This window comes from Gymnogyps californianus, chromosome Z, assembly GCF_018139145.2.
Source record: "Gymnogyps californianus isolate 813 chromosome Z, ASM1813914v2, whole genome shotgun sequence".
NCBI classification, from domain to species: domain Eukaryota; kingdom Metazoa; phylum Chordata; class Aves; order Accipitriformes; family Cathartidae; genus Gymnogyps; species Gymnogyps californianus.
In genome coordinates, this window is record NC_059500.1 from 25,359,956 (window position 1) to 25,372,290 (window position 12,335).

Below are 12,335 nucleotides of genomic sequence, written 5' to 3' on the forward strand. Positions count from 1 at the left end.
ACCTGACATTTAGGAGAAAGGCAAACATGCATAGTTTTACAGTAAGTCTTGCTTTCTGGGGACCCATACTGGTGTCATTTCTATTCTGGGAATAAGTGACCCCAACTAGCTTCTTTGCTTTCATGGAAGATTCTTACAGAACAAGCCATTGAAGCACTCAGATGCAGTCATCCTTTTCTTTCAGATTATTACTTCTTTTATTTTACTTATTGTGCTTTTGCTTAGTTTGCTTTTCCAGTTGAGTAGTCAAACCTTCTAAGATAATGTTTCCATTTCAGGTGCTTCATTTAGAACCACTCAGCCATAATGGTTTGCAGTTATAATTTGTGCAACGGTGACAGAACAAAACTTGGATTACAACTTGATCCCCCACACTCAGCACAACTGTGATGGTGGTACATTCTGTTATGGTGCAAGGACAGAGGCAACTCCTAAAATCCTATCCTGAAACATTTCTTATACAGGATTCATGAATCCAAATCCTTGGATTGCAAAAAGCTCATTATGGAAGACAGAGCAATGTTCATGGTGAGTGAGAGTCATCAGGGTATTTTTGAAGTAGTTTATTAAGCTGGTCTGAGCTGAGAATAATTTAAATAGCTGAGCATTTCCACTTCGTCTTCAGATACTGAAAGAAGTGTTGATCGTTGTTGCCAGAATCAAATAAGAAAAGGTTTTTATCTTAGTCCTTGCCTAATCCTACCTAATTAAAATTGAGTGCCATACCAGAGATCTCTCAGATATGGCTAAGTTTCTAGCTTTTGCTTAAAATATAAATACAGCCAGTCGTAAGAACACAATATATAAAGTTGGACACTACAGTACTAAACACATTTGTTACAGTCAACAAAAATTAAGATTTTAAGAGCTTTCATGTGTAAGATGAAATAAAATGGAGAGGAAAATTCAGTTTCTTTTAACAAGTACAATGTCTTCAATGTTTACCTCTGTGCTTTCAGAAACAAATAAAATTCAAATGAGGTAAAAATATTTAGAGGTAAAATTGAAACTGTAATAGATCTAGAAAAAGGAATTTTAAAACTATGAATCTACTTTCAGATTAAGCTCAGAATTTATAAAATGAATTCCAGTGACTTATTTTAATTCTAGTAACTCTAATATTGATTCAAAAATTAGTCCCTCAATTATAAACTGGTTAGAACTTTATTACATTACAACTTTTCTTCAAACAAAGGATCTCATTCCCCACCATAGAATAACTGAATGGTACTTAGGGAGCATAGATCCTCCATGTCAGAAGGAATCTTCTTTTTCCATGTCAACAATGTCTTAAAGTATTTTGAATTCAACCTTGATGAGCACTACCATCTTTAGTTCTTTTGAAAATCAGGCAGTTTAATTTTATGCTCCTGGAATGGACTCAGTGTTGAATCTTGCCTCCTAGTACTAAGGATGAACTTTGGTTTTTGCAGCATCCATACATTTTCCAAAACATTTTCCAACTGCTTTATACAAGGATAAGGTAGATCTTTAGATAATAATTTTGGGTCTTAAACTAGGCTTCTGATGAACCATTGTACATGTCTTTCATTTACATAGTTGCTATTAATACGCATTTGGTGTTCTTATTGGCTTAAAATCTTCACTTTCATTACAAAGCAGGTATGGGTATCTTGACATTTTTCACGTGTCCTCTAGCAATGGGTCCCTTTTGGTTGGAGATCAGTGCAACTTGCAGTGCGACTCTCAGCAGGAACATTAAAGAACAGAAGAATGGACATTGCAGCATCCAAAGTTGGTTTTCTATTGCATAGCTAGGTAAGAGAAGAAGGAACTTCATGGTCAAAATTTAAAAAAAAAAGACAAATAGGAGTTGTTTCATTGATTGCAGAATGATTTGACTGAGACTTAAACTGCATAATGGAAAATAAAACTTCCTCCCACCCCATGCCCAGCATGATGGGTTGCTTTGAAAGTATTTGAGCACCTTTTCTTATGGATGGAGTTTACAGATGAAAAGGAAAAAAAGGAAAGTTGTAAATATTTGAAATTTTGCCATAATTTTGTTCCCTTTTACTGAAACAGGAAAAAAGTCCCAGATTACTTTAGGTCCACATTCTTTTATGCTATAAGCATATGCTTCTTAGAGCACATTGATGTACCTCTGAAAGATTTTTAGTTTCTCTGTGTCTCTCTCTTCTTATTCTTTTTACCCTATATGAAATTATAGAGTAACGGTTCTTCTATGTATTCTGTTCTTCAGCTTGATTTTGTTGACTTGGAAAGAAGTACTGCAGATGTAAAAAGACAAACCTACCTGTTTTTATTCTATAGAGTGGTAATATATTTTAAATTATTTGCATACTACGGCATAACCTAAATAAGTCATTCCAGTTGTTAACAGTTTGACTTTTCCATTAAAAAAGCTCTTATTCTGAAGAAAGAGGTAAGAAAAATAACTGTACTGAATTATGCCATGAACTTTAGTAGAAAGCAGAGACTTATTAACTAGAAGTCTTTGAAACAAAATCTTGAGAGTTTAATATTTGATACATTATTCTCCAGGCTGCACTACTAAACTAAATTAATTCACCTCAGAATGCTGATACGGGTTATTCTATTAGTGAAAATATTTTAAGTAATAATATGCCTCTTTCCTTTAAGGCCAGATAATGTTTATTCAGTTTTAAAAATAGATTTTCCACAGTCTTGCAGTGAAATGTAGCCAGTTGTTGGCATGAGGTTTATTTATAATGGTAACCCTATAAAGTTTCCACATCTTTCATCATTTTCAACTTTGACTTTATGACAAATAGTTTGGTTTACAAAAAAATAGCATCTTGGTTTATTCAAGCACTAGCAGGGCTAATAAAATAGAAGTATATAGTGTCTCCATTTAATAGTGTAACACTCTACACATTGTCTTTGGGTTTCAATTCGTGAGCACTCGCACACATGCTCAACTTCACCCCTTTGAGCACTTGGATTGAACTCTAATACTTGGTATGAAGGGAAAGAACAGATCTCATCTTGTACAGGGTAGCTTGGATCTAAATAAGTAGGAGGTCTTGTGTAATATTAAAGTCATATAACCATTCCTGCAGTTCAAAACTTAGAGAAAATCCTATTAGCTATATCACTGAAAATAGAATTCTAAAGATTCAGTAGCAAATACTCATACGCAATTGCTTTCTGTGGTAGATACGGTAGTATATGGTTATACCATATCCTAAGAGGCTTTAAGACAATTTGCTACGTGACAGCTTTGTAGTCTCTATGTTATTTTCTGACTTTAATATCAATTTTGTATGGACTTGATTTAGTTTAGTTCTGGTCTACCTAACCTCCTGACTTAGTAGTTCAATTGTATATCAGGAAAAGACCCTTGTAGTCACTCAGCCATGATATGACTTAGTCTTCCTAAGAAGCACAGCAATGCTAAAATAATATCCCTGTGATGGTCAAGCCATCTGTCCAGAGGGTAAAAATACTACTTATCCAGTTTGCTGACAAAAGGTCAAAATAATCATCTGCTTCTATATATTTTTGATGGAAGAATATGTTTCACAGGTTAGACATCTACCATCCAAATGTTTTATCAAACTAGGCAAGTTATTTGTACAGCATTACCTGTACAATCCTTTATGGCTGTGCTACCATCTGCAGTACTTAGTTAAATTGTATCAGCACCCTGCACTACTTCATCCTATTGTACTCTTTTCTGTTTTCTGATTATTAAATTGTGTGGGAAAAAAGTCTGAAAATTATTTCACCATTTGTACTTATCTTAATCAACTCAGTAAGAATTCTTTAAAAAGAGGAAAAGGTGGATTTAAATAAATACAAACGAAATAGTGTATTAGTACATGGGCAGAAAGTAAGATCAATGATCTGACAAAACAGTAATTAAAAGAAAAAGAACATTGCTAATACTAACATGTATAATTCAGTTGCATATAATTCAAAGGCAAAATTAATTTATTGTTTCTTACTTGAGAACAAAACGGCAACTTTCTATTGATTAGTCTATTTTATCAGTACATATAAGACATATTTAAGCCCTCCAATTGGGAATAATGATATTGAAATGGTGCTATTTAACCTCTCCACCTTGAAATTAAATTTCAAGAACCCCACAGAGATAGCAGAAAATCAACTTTCCAATAAAACAATTTCACAGTTGGTTTTGTAGGTTTGTGTTAGTTTGCAAATATTGAATCCAAATTGCTTTCTTAATTAAAGCAAATAAAATAAAAAAATTGGCATAGTTTTGTTCTGAGCAGTTGCCAACTTGTTAAGCTCAACATACGCTGAATATTTTATTTAAAAATGATTTATTGGAAAATTTACCAGTGATGGCGGACAATATTTTGCTTAAGTTTATTTTCTTAAATGTCAGCAGTTTTAATGATTAAATATTATTATGTACTCAAATGCCAAGAACTTGTATGTATTCAAGCTCTACAAACTCCTTAATAATTATATTATATAGGGCTGTCAGTTCATAAAATTTGTTCCAAATGTTTCTGTCTATTTTCTGCAAGTATCTAAGTAACTCATGTTGGAAATGTTAACTAGAATAAGAACTTAACCTTTTTTTTTCTTTCTTTTTTTTTTTTTTTAATCTAGGAAGGAGAAGATAATCTTCCTTATCCCTAGCTTAAGAAAATACATGTTCAAATAGGAAGTGTTAATATTTTGGTTATTTAGAGGATATGTCTGCTCAAGAAGAAAAAAACAATAAAACAAAACCACTACTGAAAACAAAACCAAAAGCACAAAAATAGGCAACAGTTTGCCAAGAACTCACATTATCTGCCCAGTGCTAAAGAAGATAGTTAGAAGACAGAAAGACAAAACTTTTTACCTTACTGGGAATTACTTTCAGAGGCAAGGCACTAATGCTGGGCCAGTGATTAGGGACTGTGTTTCTGCCTCCCTAATTAAGGATATGCAGACACAAAAAATCCATAAGCTGTTATTCTCCCTTACTATTTTATAACCAATTAATAAATTTAACAAAACGTGAGTTTTATTCCCTTCCTTCAGCATCTGAAGCTGTAGTTGTAGACTACTTACGAGTAAGTGGTTCTCTTTCTTTCATACCATAACTTTGAGAGTTGTCTCTGCTCAAGTTCCAGTATATGTATACACCACATCCTGCATAATGTATCTTGGGTCAAGTGCAAGTGATCACACTGCCACACAATGCTCAGAATACACAGAGTGGTTTAATAAGCTATGTAAGTGAACACTTGTAACTCAGACTAGTGTTTCTCCAACACTGCACAGAAGCAAGGCCCAAGCTTCCTATGAGCCAACTTGTTTCATCTTAAAGTACCATTTCCCTGAAAGCATTCAACCTCAGTATGTACAGGAAGCAACCTGATGCAAGAATGAAATTTTAATTTGAGCAAACAAGATCATGAAGACTGACAGACTTCTGTTAATTAAAGACTTCTGCTTTCTCAACTTTTGCATTGTATGTCTTCCATGTCTTCCACTTATTTCAACCCTATCTCTAGACCCTGAGTAGACTCCAGTTTCTTAGGTCAGTTCTTCAGCAAGCCTAAAAACACTGGAATGATAGTATAATTTTGTTAAACCTGGTAGTGATCAAATTTAAATAAAAAAATATAGCTGTTTCACTCCTGCTAAATAAGATGAGGATTGCCAAATTTCCTTTCCTTAATATGAAAAGCACAAACTGATGACTATATAGTGAATATATCAAATATAGGGACTATCTAACAGTCTGCATCAGTGTGGGAAGAAATAGCAAGAATAGCAATATCTTCTGTTTCTCAGTATTACATAGCAGGTATAAAGGATACCCATGAAACTTCAACTTACATTGGATACTTAGCTGCAGGTGTGGGTACTCCAGTTCTGCCCTTTGTCTTGTTAACCATTTCAACCACTGTTCTATGGTTTCTCCATATTTTTTATTTTTAAAAAATTCAGTCCGAGCTTGTTAATACTTGCCATTAAGTCTCACCAGGAAAAAACAACCAACCAAACAAAAAACTCCCCCCGCCCCCAAAACAACCAGAAAGCATCAGTAGGTGAGGAATAACAGAATGGCTAAGGAATGTTGCACATGACTAAGGAATATGTACATCTGAAAGATCTAACATTTCTGAAACCTTGTCCTGACTTCTGCTTTTATCAGACCTTTCCTGATTTCTGAAAGATTCTAAGATTAAGCATCAATACAAAATTGAATTCAGGAACTATTGTTACAGTAATTTTTCTAATTTGACTTTTTAATTTGGACATAAATTCATGAAATTGAAAGTCATACAATGTTTGGAAGTCAACTTTTGTGCATTTCTAAGACTTGTAAGATAAGATGGAGACGTGGCAAATTTGAAAAAAGGAAAGCTTTCATGGTGAAGTTAAAAAACCACTAATTTCATATTTGCTCAAGCCTAAAATTTCCATGGAAATCTCTTTCATCAAAGAGACTGGGTATTTCAGAGAGTTGGAAAGGAAAGGTATATACTACTGAGTGAATCTTACTTGGATCCACACAGTCTAAAATATAAACTCTCATCACCTGTGACGCATACTGGCCAAATCTGTCACAGATTTCATGTCAAAATGCTACAACACCAAATGGCCAAGAATCTGTTAAAGTAAAATGCAGAAATGGTTTATAATCTGGAAAAATCTTTCTGTGTCAAAGCTTAGGGCTATTGGTAGAGCAGGTGCTGCAATTCTGTGTTATTACTGTCTGTGCTCTCTGGGTAGATAAATAAAAGACTATAGCATTGTTAAGCAGATTCAAGTATGTTTCTTTGAAGGTAAGTTCCTAGGTAATTACACAGGGTAGTCACTACCATGAAAAAACCCTCAGTCATTTGCCAAGAATTACTACAAAGCCCAAGAACTTAGTTTCCCTTATATTTAATTTGGTATTTTAAAATCACTGTGTGACAAAATCTAGCAAACAATAAACATTTCAGTGACAACTCTACCATGGCTGTGCATGCAGTTTGGTTAATCACGTATGCAAATTGCTAGGTAGGTATATACATAGTCTAACGCATGTGTAAGAAACTGATTTACGTGCACAGCAGGATCCTACCTTTTGAAAATGCGTGTTTAATTTCAATATGGTAAAATATCATTAAAAAAGAAGATGGTGGGGTTTACCTCTCTTTGGTGCCACATTGTACAATACAGGAGATGCAGGCAGTAATGCAAGCAGACAAGTCACCTTTGAGTGTCTCATTCTTTAAATAGTGCAAGAAAGAAAATATTAGAATGTGGAGATAATTACCAATGAAAGCATAATTTTGATTTTTTTTTTAATAGACTCAGAGACCACAGATTAAGAGGCAAAAGAGGCCAGTGACTATTTAAAGGAAATTTATCTTAATCGTTATTCCTCTCATTTCCTGAATTAATTTTAAGCAACATTTTGAATAGGCTCATAAAGCCTATAAAAAGCAGGTGTTTTCTGACTAAAAAATCAGCCCCCAAATCCTTATTTCTCTATAGGTTAGAGGCAAAGACAACACCTGTTGACATTACTGAGAAGAAACATGCTGATCTGTCTCATTTGGCATCGCTGTTGCTCAGAATTGGAAAAAGGTCCACACTGCAGATGAAATGTCATCTCCTAAATGAAGCAACAGTTTTCCTCAAATATAGCCCTATCAACTTAAGAAAACAGTCCTTCCTTTGATGACAAATTGAATATCTTTGATAATACTCTTTAAACCCCACAGGCATCAAAAGGTCATAACAAGTAAGGGAATGTCTCTGTGAGTATTTAAATTGCAGGGTTCCCAAATACATGAAATGAACTGAATTGTAAGAAATCATCTTTCTAGACGCTGTCAGAATTATGTGCTTTCGTAGCTGTGGTCATGTTTATGAAACAAAACAGGTTAAGAATGACATGCTACAGGCTTACACTATTTTAATGACTAGAAAACCACAGCAAAATAATACAGGAATATTGTGCTGCAAATCATGTTTTAAATCTCTCAGAAACAATGGTAACTTGCATATTTCAGTCAGTTTATATTGCTCTGATAGAAAGGCAAGGTACTTCATACATGTGAGTACGTCCATGCTGTACTGTGGACTAGTTCAGCGGTTACATCTTTCATGTATTCAACAAAACAAAAATAATAATAAAAGACTAAGTAGGTATCTCCATACTACCTGTGAGATTTCTCACATGAGCAATATAACCACTAGGCATTTGTTCTCAATGACTTTCTCTTCTATTATCACATTTTTCATTAGTTTTGAAATGAATCCCATCAACTTAATATTACATTCAGTGACATTCGGTCCTTGGCTTTGAAGGTGGATCTGTGATGATTATTTCCTAAACGTGATGCCCTTCCTCAGCCTTTAGTGGAGAATCTACTGTATATTTGTATTTGCTCTGTTTTACAATATGCTATGATATACAGTGTTACTCCTCACACACAGCCAAGGACTAGGTCTGTTTAATTAAAGGTTTTATTGCACAGTAGAATACTCCATGAAGAGTAAACAATAGCGCACACAGAATAAACACATACAGCTTTTCTACTGCCACTTGTTTATAACTGCTGAAAAATATACTTAACAATTATTCCATTCTGGTCTAATAGTGACAGCAAAATGACCTTGGTCAGCAGTAACGTGAGAATATGGGATGAATTTTATGAATTATGTTTGTTGCTTAGAACATCTATATAAACAACTTTTTGTTCATCTCTGTTACAATATCTGGTCTTTGAAAAGCATTATGTGCAGTAATTAGTCTTATCCTGAGGGTGAAAAGAGATATATTAAATTTACCATTTTTTATTAGCTCTTTCTAGTAACATATCTCAATAATCTTTGTTACTTATCCTTTCCAGTGCAAGGGACTTGGATACAACACATTTATTGCTTATAAAGTATTTTCTGATAAAGCAAAACTAAAACAGTCTGTCATTAATGAATATATATTTTCACAGTGCAATTAACAGAGTCAACAGAAAGGACTTCATTTCAAAGGTAATGAGTAACTACATTTCCCTTGGACTTCTGGAGCTGCTGCTGCTAAGCATTTTTGAAAATAAGGATGACAGAGATGAAGTATAGACAATAAAATAAACATTGCTTCTCCTAAAGTGTCCTTTTACTGCAAGTTGTATTTACTTTCAGAGGTTTCTCCACCGCGTTAGCCCTAGGTCCTTTTTGAGTGGCATGAAAAAATCCATTTCTACAGGCCATAAGTTCATTTACCATAGGTCAATGTATAATTTTCTTTTTTCTAAGGAAGGTTAGGGCACAAATAGCCAGATCCTCTACTTTAACTTAAGAACTATCAGCTGTATCAGCTGAATGAAGCTGGTGTCTTCCACCTGGCAGTTTGACCCAGTATCTGTTTCACTCTAGGAGGTTCTGATCTGTCATGATCCCAGTAAGAAAGGCACTTAGACTCCGTAAGGTATAATTTAAAATGCTGTTTATTAGAGCTAACATTGTAAGAAGAGAATAGCATAGATAAGCTTATGCCCCTTTGGATGCTGGGAGCGCTGGGAGGTGTAGCATCGAACAGGACTCCCACCCATGCGCAGCACGCCATGCAGTCCCCATCCCTACCAGGGTTTTCTCCCCTTTCAGTCAGTTGAGCTATTACAGCATTTTCTTACGAGGAAACAACTCTATTTATCATTTCTACAGTCAAAACGAAAAGGCTGTTCACGTAGGAACTTCTTGGAGCACTTGTAGACAAAGGCAAGGCCATCACTAGTACCCAGTGGGAGCTGCTTGCGGGCTCCTGTGTTGCAATGTGCTGGCTGAGTTTATCCTGCCACCAAGGGATTGTGGGACGCAACACAGACCTGAAGACCACCATGTACACGGAGCTTAGTGCAGCACGGCCGTGAGCTTATCTGGGTTAGCTGTTAGTGGATCACCAACTCCTTGATGGTCGGTGGTCTTCTGTCAGGATCACTACAGTATCTCAGGATGACTATGATTACCTTCGGAATCAGTATTTGATACTGATTAATATTTTTATATTTAAAGCATGAATGTTGTAACACAAATTTTCTGCTAGTAGTTGTAATATAGCACATGCTTAACAGCAATTGAAAGTGATGGAGAGGTGCATGGAAGAACAGAAATACATTAAAAATCAAATTGAATATTTCTGTATTGTTTTCCCACAGCTATCAGTGATGGCTAATCCAACTCCCTAAGTGTGATATGCAAAAACATTTTGGTTCCTATTGGTGGAAATCAATGAAAGTACACTGACTTTCAGAGGCAGAAGCTATGAACATTTGCCAAAGGAGTTAACACATGGGACTGCTCTCAGATGGTGTGAGGTTACCACAGTATTTTTACCATCTAAAAAGAAAAATGACTGAGACGAAAGGCAGAAATGTTACATTTCTCCAAAGAAAGTGGAAGGGCAGAGAAGCTTAAGGTGAGTGGAAGAAAAAGGTGGAAAAATGTATGTGTAAATTAATTTTCTCTTTAGCAGTTGGTTTTGCAGTTTTGGGTTTTTTTAATCCAAATTAAATTATTTGCAGTTGGTCTGCCTGATAGAAGAATTAACAATACACTCATACTCCTGAGCACACCTTTCTTACGGGGGTCTGTTGAACTGATTTCCAGCTTTTTTTGCCCCTTTTTTTTTTTACCAAAAAAGCTGGTAATGAAACATACACAATATGCATGTTTGGGATGTATATGTGTCTTCTTTGCTAGTCTCAAGTAATTCCACTTGAAATCTGTCTGTATTAAAAGAATATGAGCTTCCACATTGTGAATGACAGAACCGTATTAAGTGGGACAACTTCTAAATGATTACTAGACAGTATCTGGTGTCTGGAGTTTGTTTCTGCACTTTAAAAAAGGCTGTTTCATAAACAAAGTCTTAAGAATGATACCTTGAAAATGTTCTTACTTTTTGAGTTCATTCTGCATCTCTTAACTGGTTAAGAGAACTGGGCAAACTGAGCTTATTTTCTGCATTTTTTGAATCACAAGAACTGTTTGTTAAGGAAGATCCAGATAAATTGAAAACTTCTTGCTGTTCCTGATGGGTAAAGAATACAGTTTTACTGGGTGTAATCTTGTCTTTGATAAGGAAGTTATCACTTAAGCAAGTGTATGGTCACAAAGCGTAGATCTGCATTGCTTTCTTGAGATCACCATTGTTATTCTGATTTCCAATATCATAACTCTAATCTAGTATTTTAGAAAACACTGGCTTTCATGAAGCTCTTTCCATCACACTTGCCATATAATTGTTTAATGAATAGGGAAGAATGTTCAAGTGAAATAGTTCCTTGAATGATTACGCAGGCCTCAGTTTGCTAAGAAAACAAAACTTGGTAATAGACAATGGCTGGTTTTGAAGTTTGGCGTCTGAATTTTTTTTTTTCTTTTTTCTTTTTCTGCCTGACCTAGGATAATGCTAATCAGCTGAACTTATTAATGAAATTACCTGAAGGAAATGGACACAGCTTTTAAGGAATATGTACACACATGCCAAATATTCATTGTTTTAGCCAGCACTGACATTTTGTATTACTGTTAATTATTTATTATAAAATATATCAGAGGCTTTCTGTATCTCTGCAGATCCTTAGAACTTCAAGAAAATTCCAAGAGGAATTTACATAAGCCACAGTTTTCTGTTAAATACTATATGTACATTGGGGGGTGGGGTGGTGTTTGGTTGTGTTCATGGGAGCTAGGGCATTCAGGGCCACAACCATCCCCATATAGAATTTCTTCAGAAGTTTTTAGTGTCAGTTCTCCGGAAGAAGAGGACAGCTTCACCTAACTCAGCAACAAACTTTTCTGACCCACTTCGAAGGAGACAGCATCCTCCTCCTGCTTCCTTGAGGACAGCAACTTTTTATGTTGTCAGATATTTTCTGCACCTCTCCCTCCTAAAGACATTTCATCTAAAAAAAAAAACAATTTAAACTCATCCCTCACTTTCTTCTGGCCTAGGAGACTTTTCAAATCTGCCAAGCAGGAGTCTGGCCTCTGGCTTGATTCCCAACACCTGTGCCTGATTATCTTCCAGAGCAAGGTCCCGCCATTTTCCTGGGCCTTAAGGGACCTGTTCTAAGCCCTGATATACAAACATTATTGATGCTCAGTTCTTCCTCAGTTTGTCTCCACAAGCTCTGAGTATTAAAAAGTCTATGGCATGCTGTTGAGTGATACTAATCCATTTAGTAGTATGTAGTGTAATTTTCTCAAACTCTTTTCTTTTTTTTTCCTAGACTTACATGAACACCTAAACAGTACAGTGTATATGTTCTGTGAACTCACCGTGACTGTCTGCTAGAGTATGCAATACAGATTGTCTGTCTGAATTCTTATATTGCTACAAACAAACCTCATCT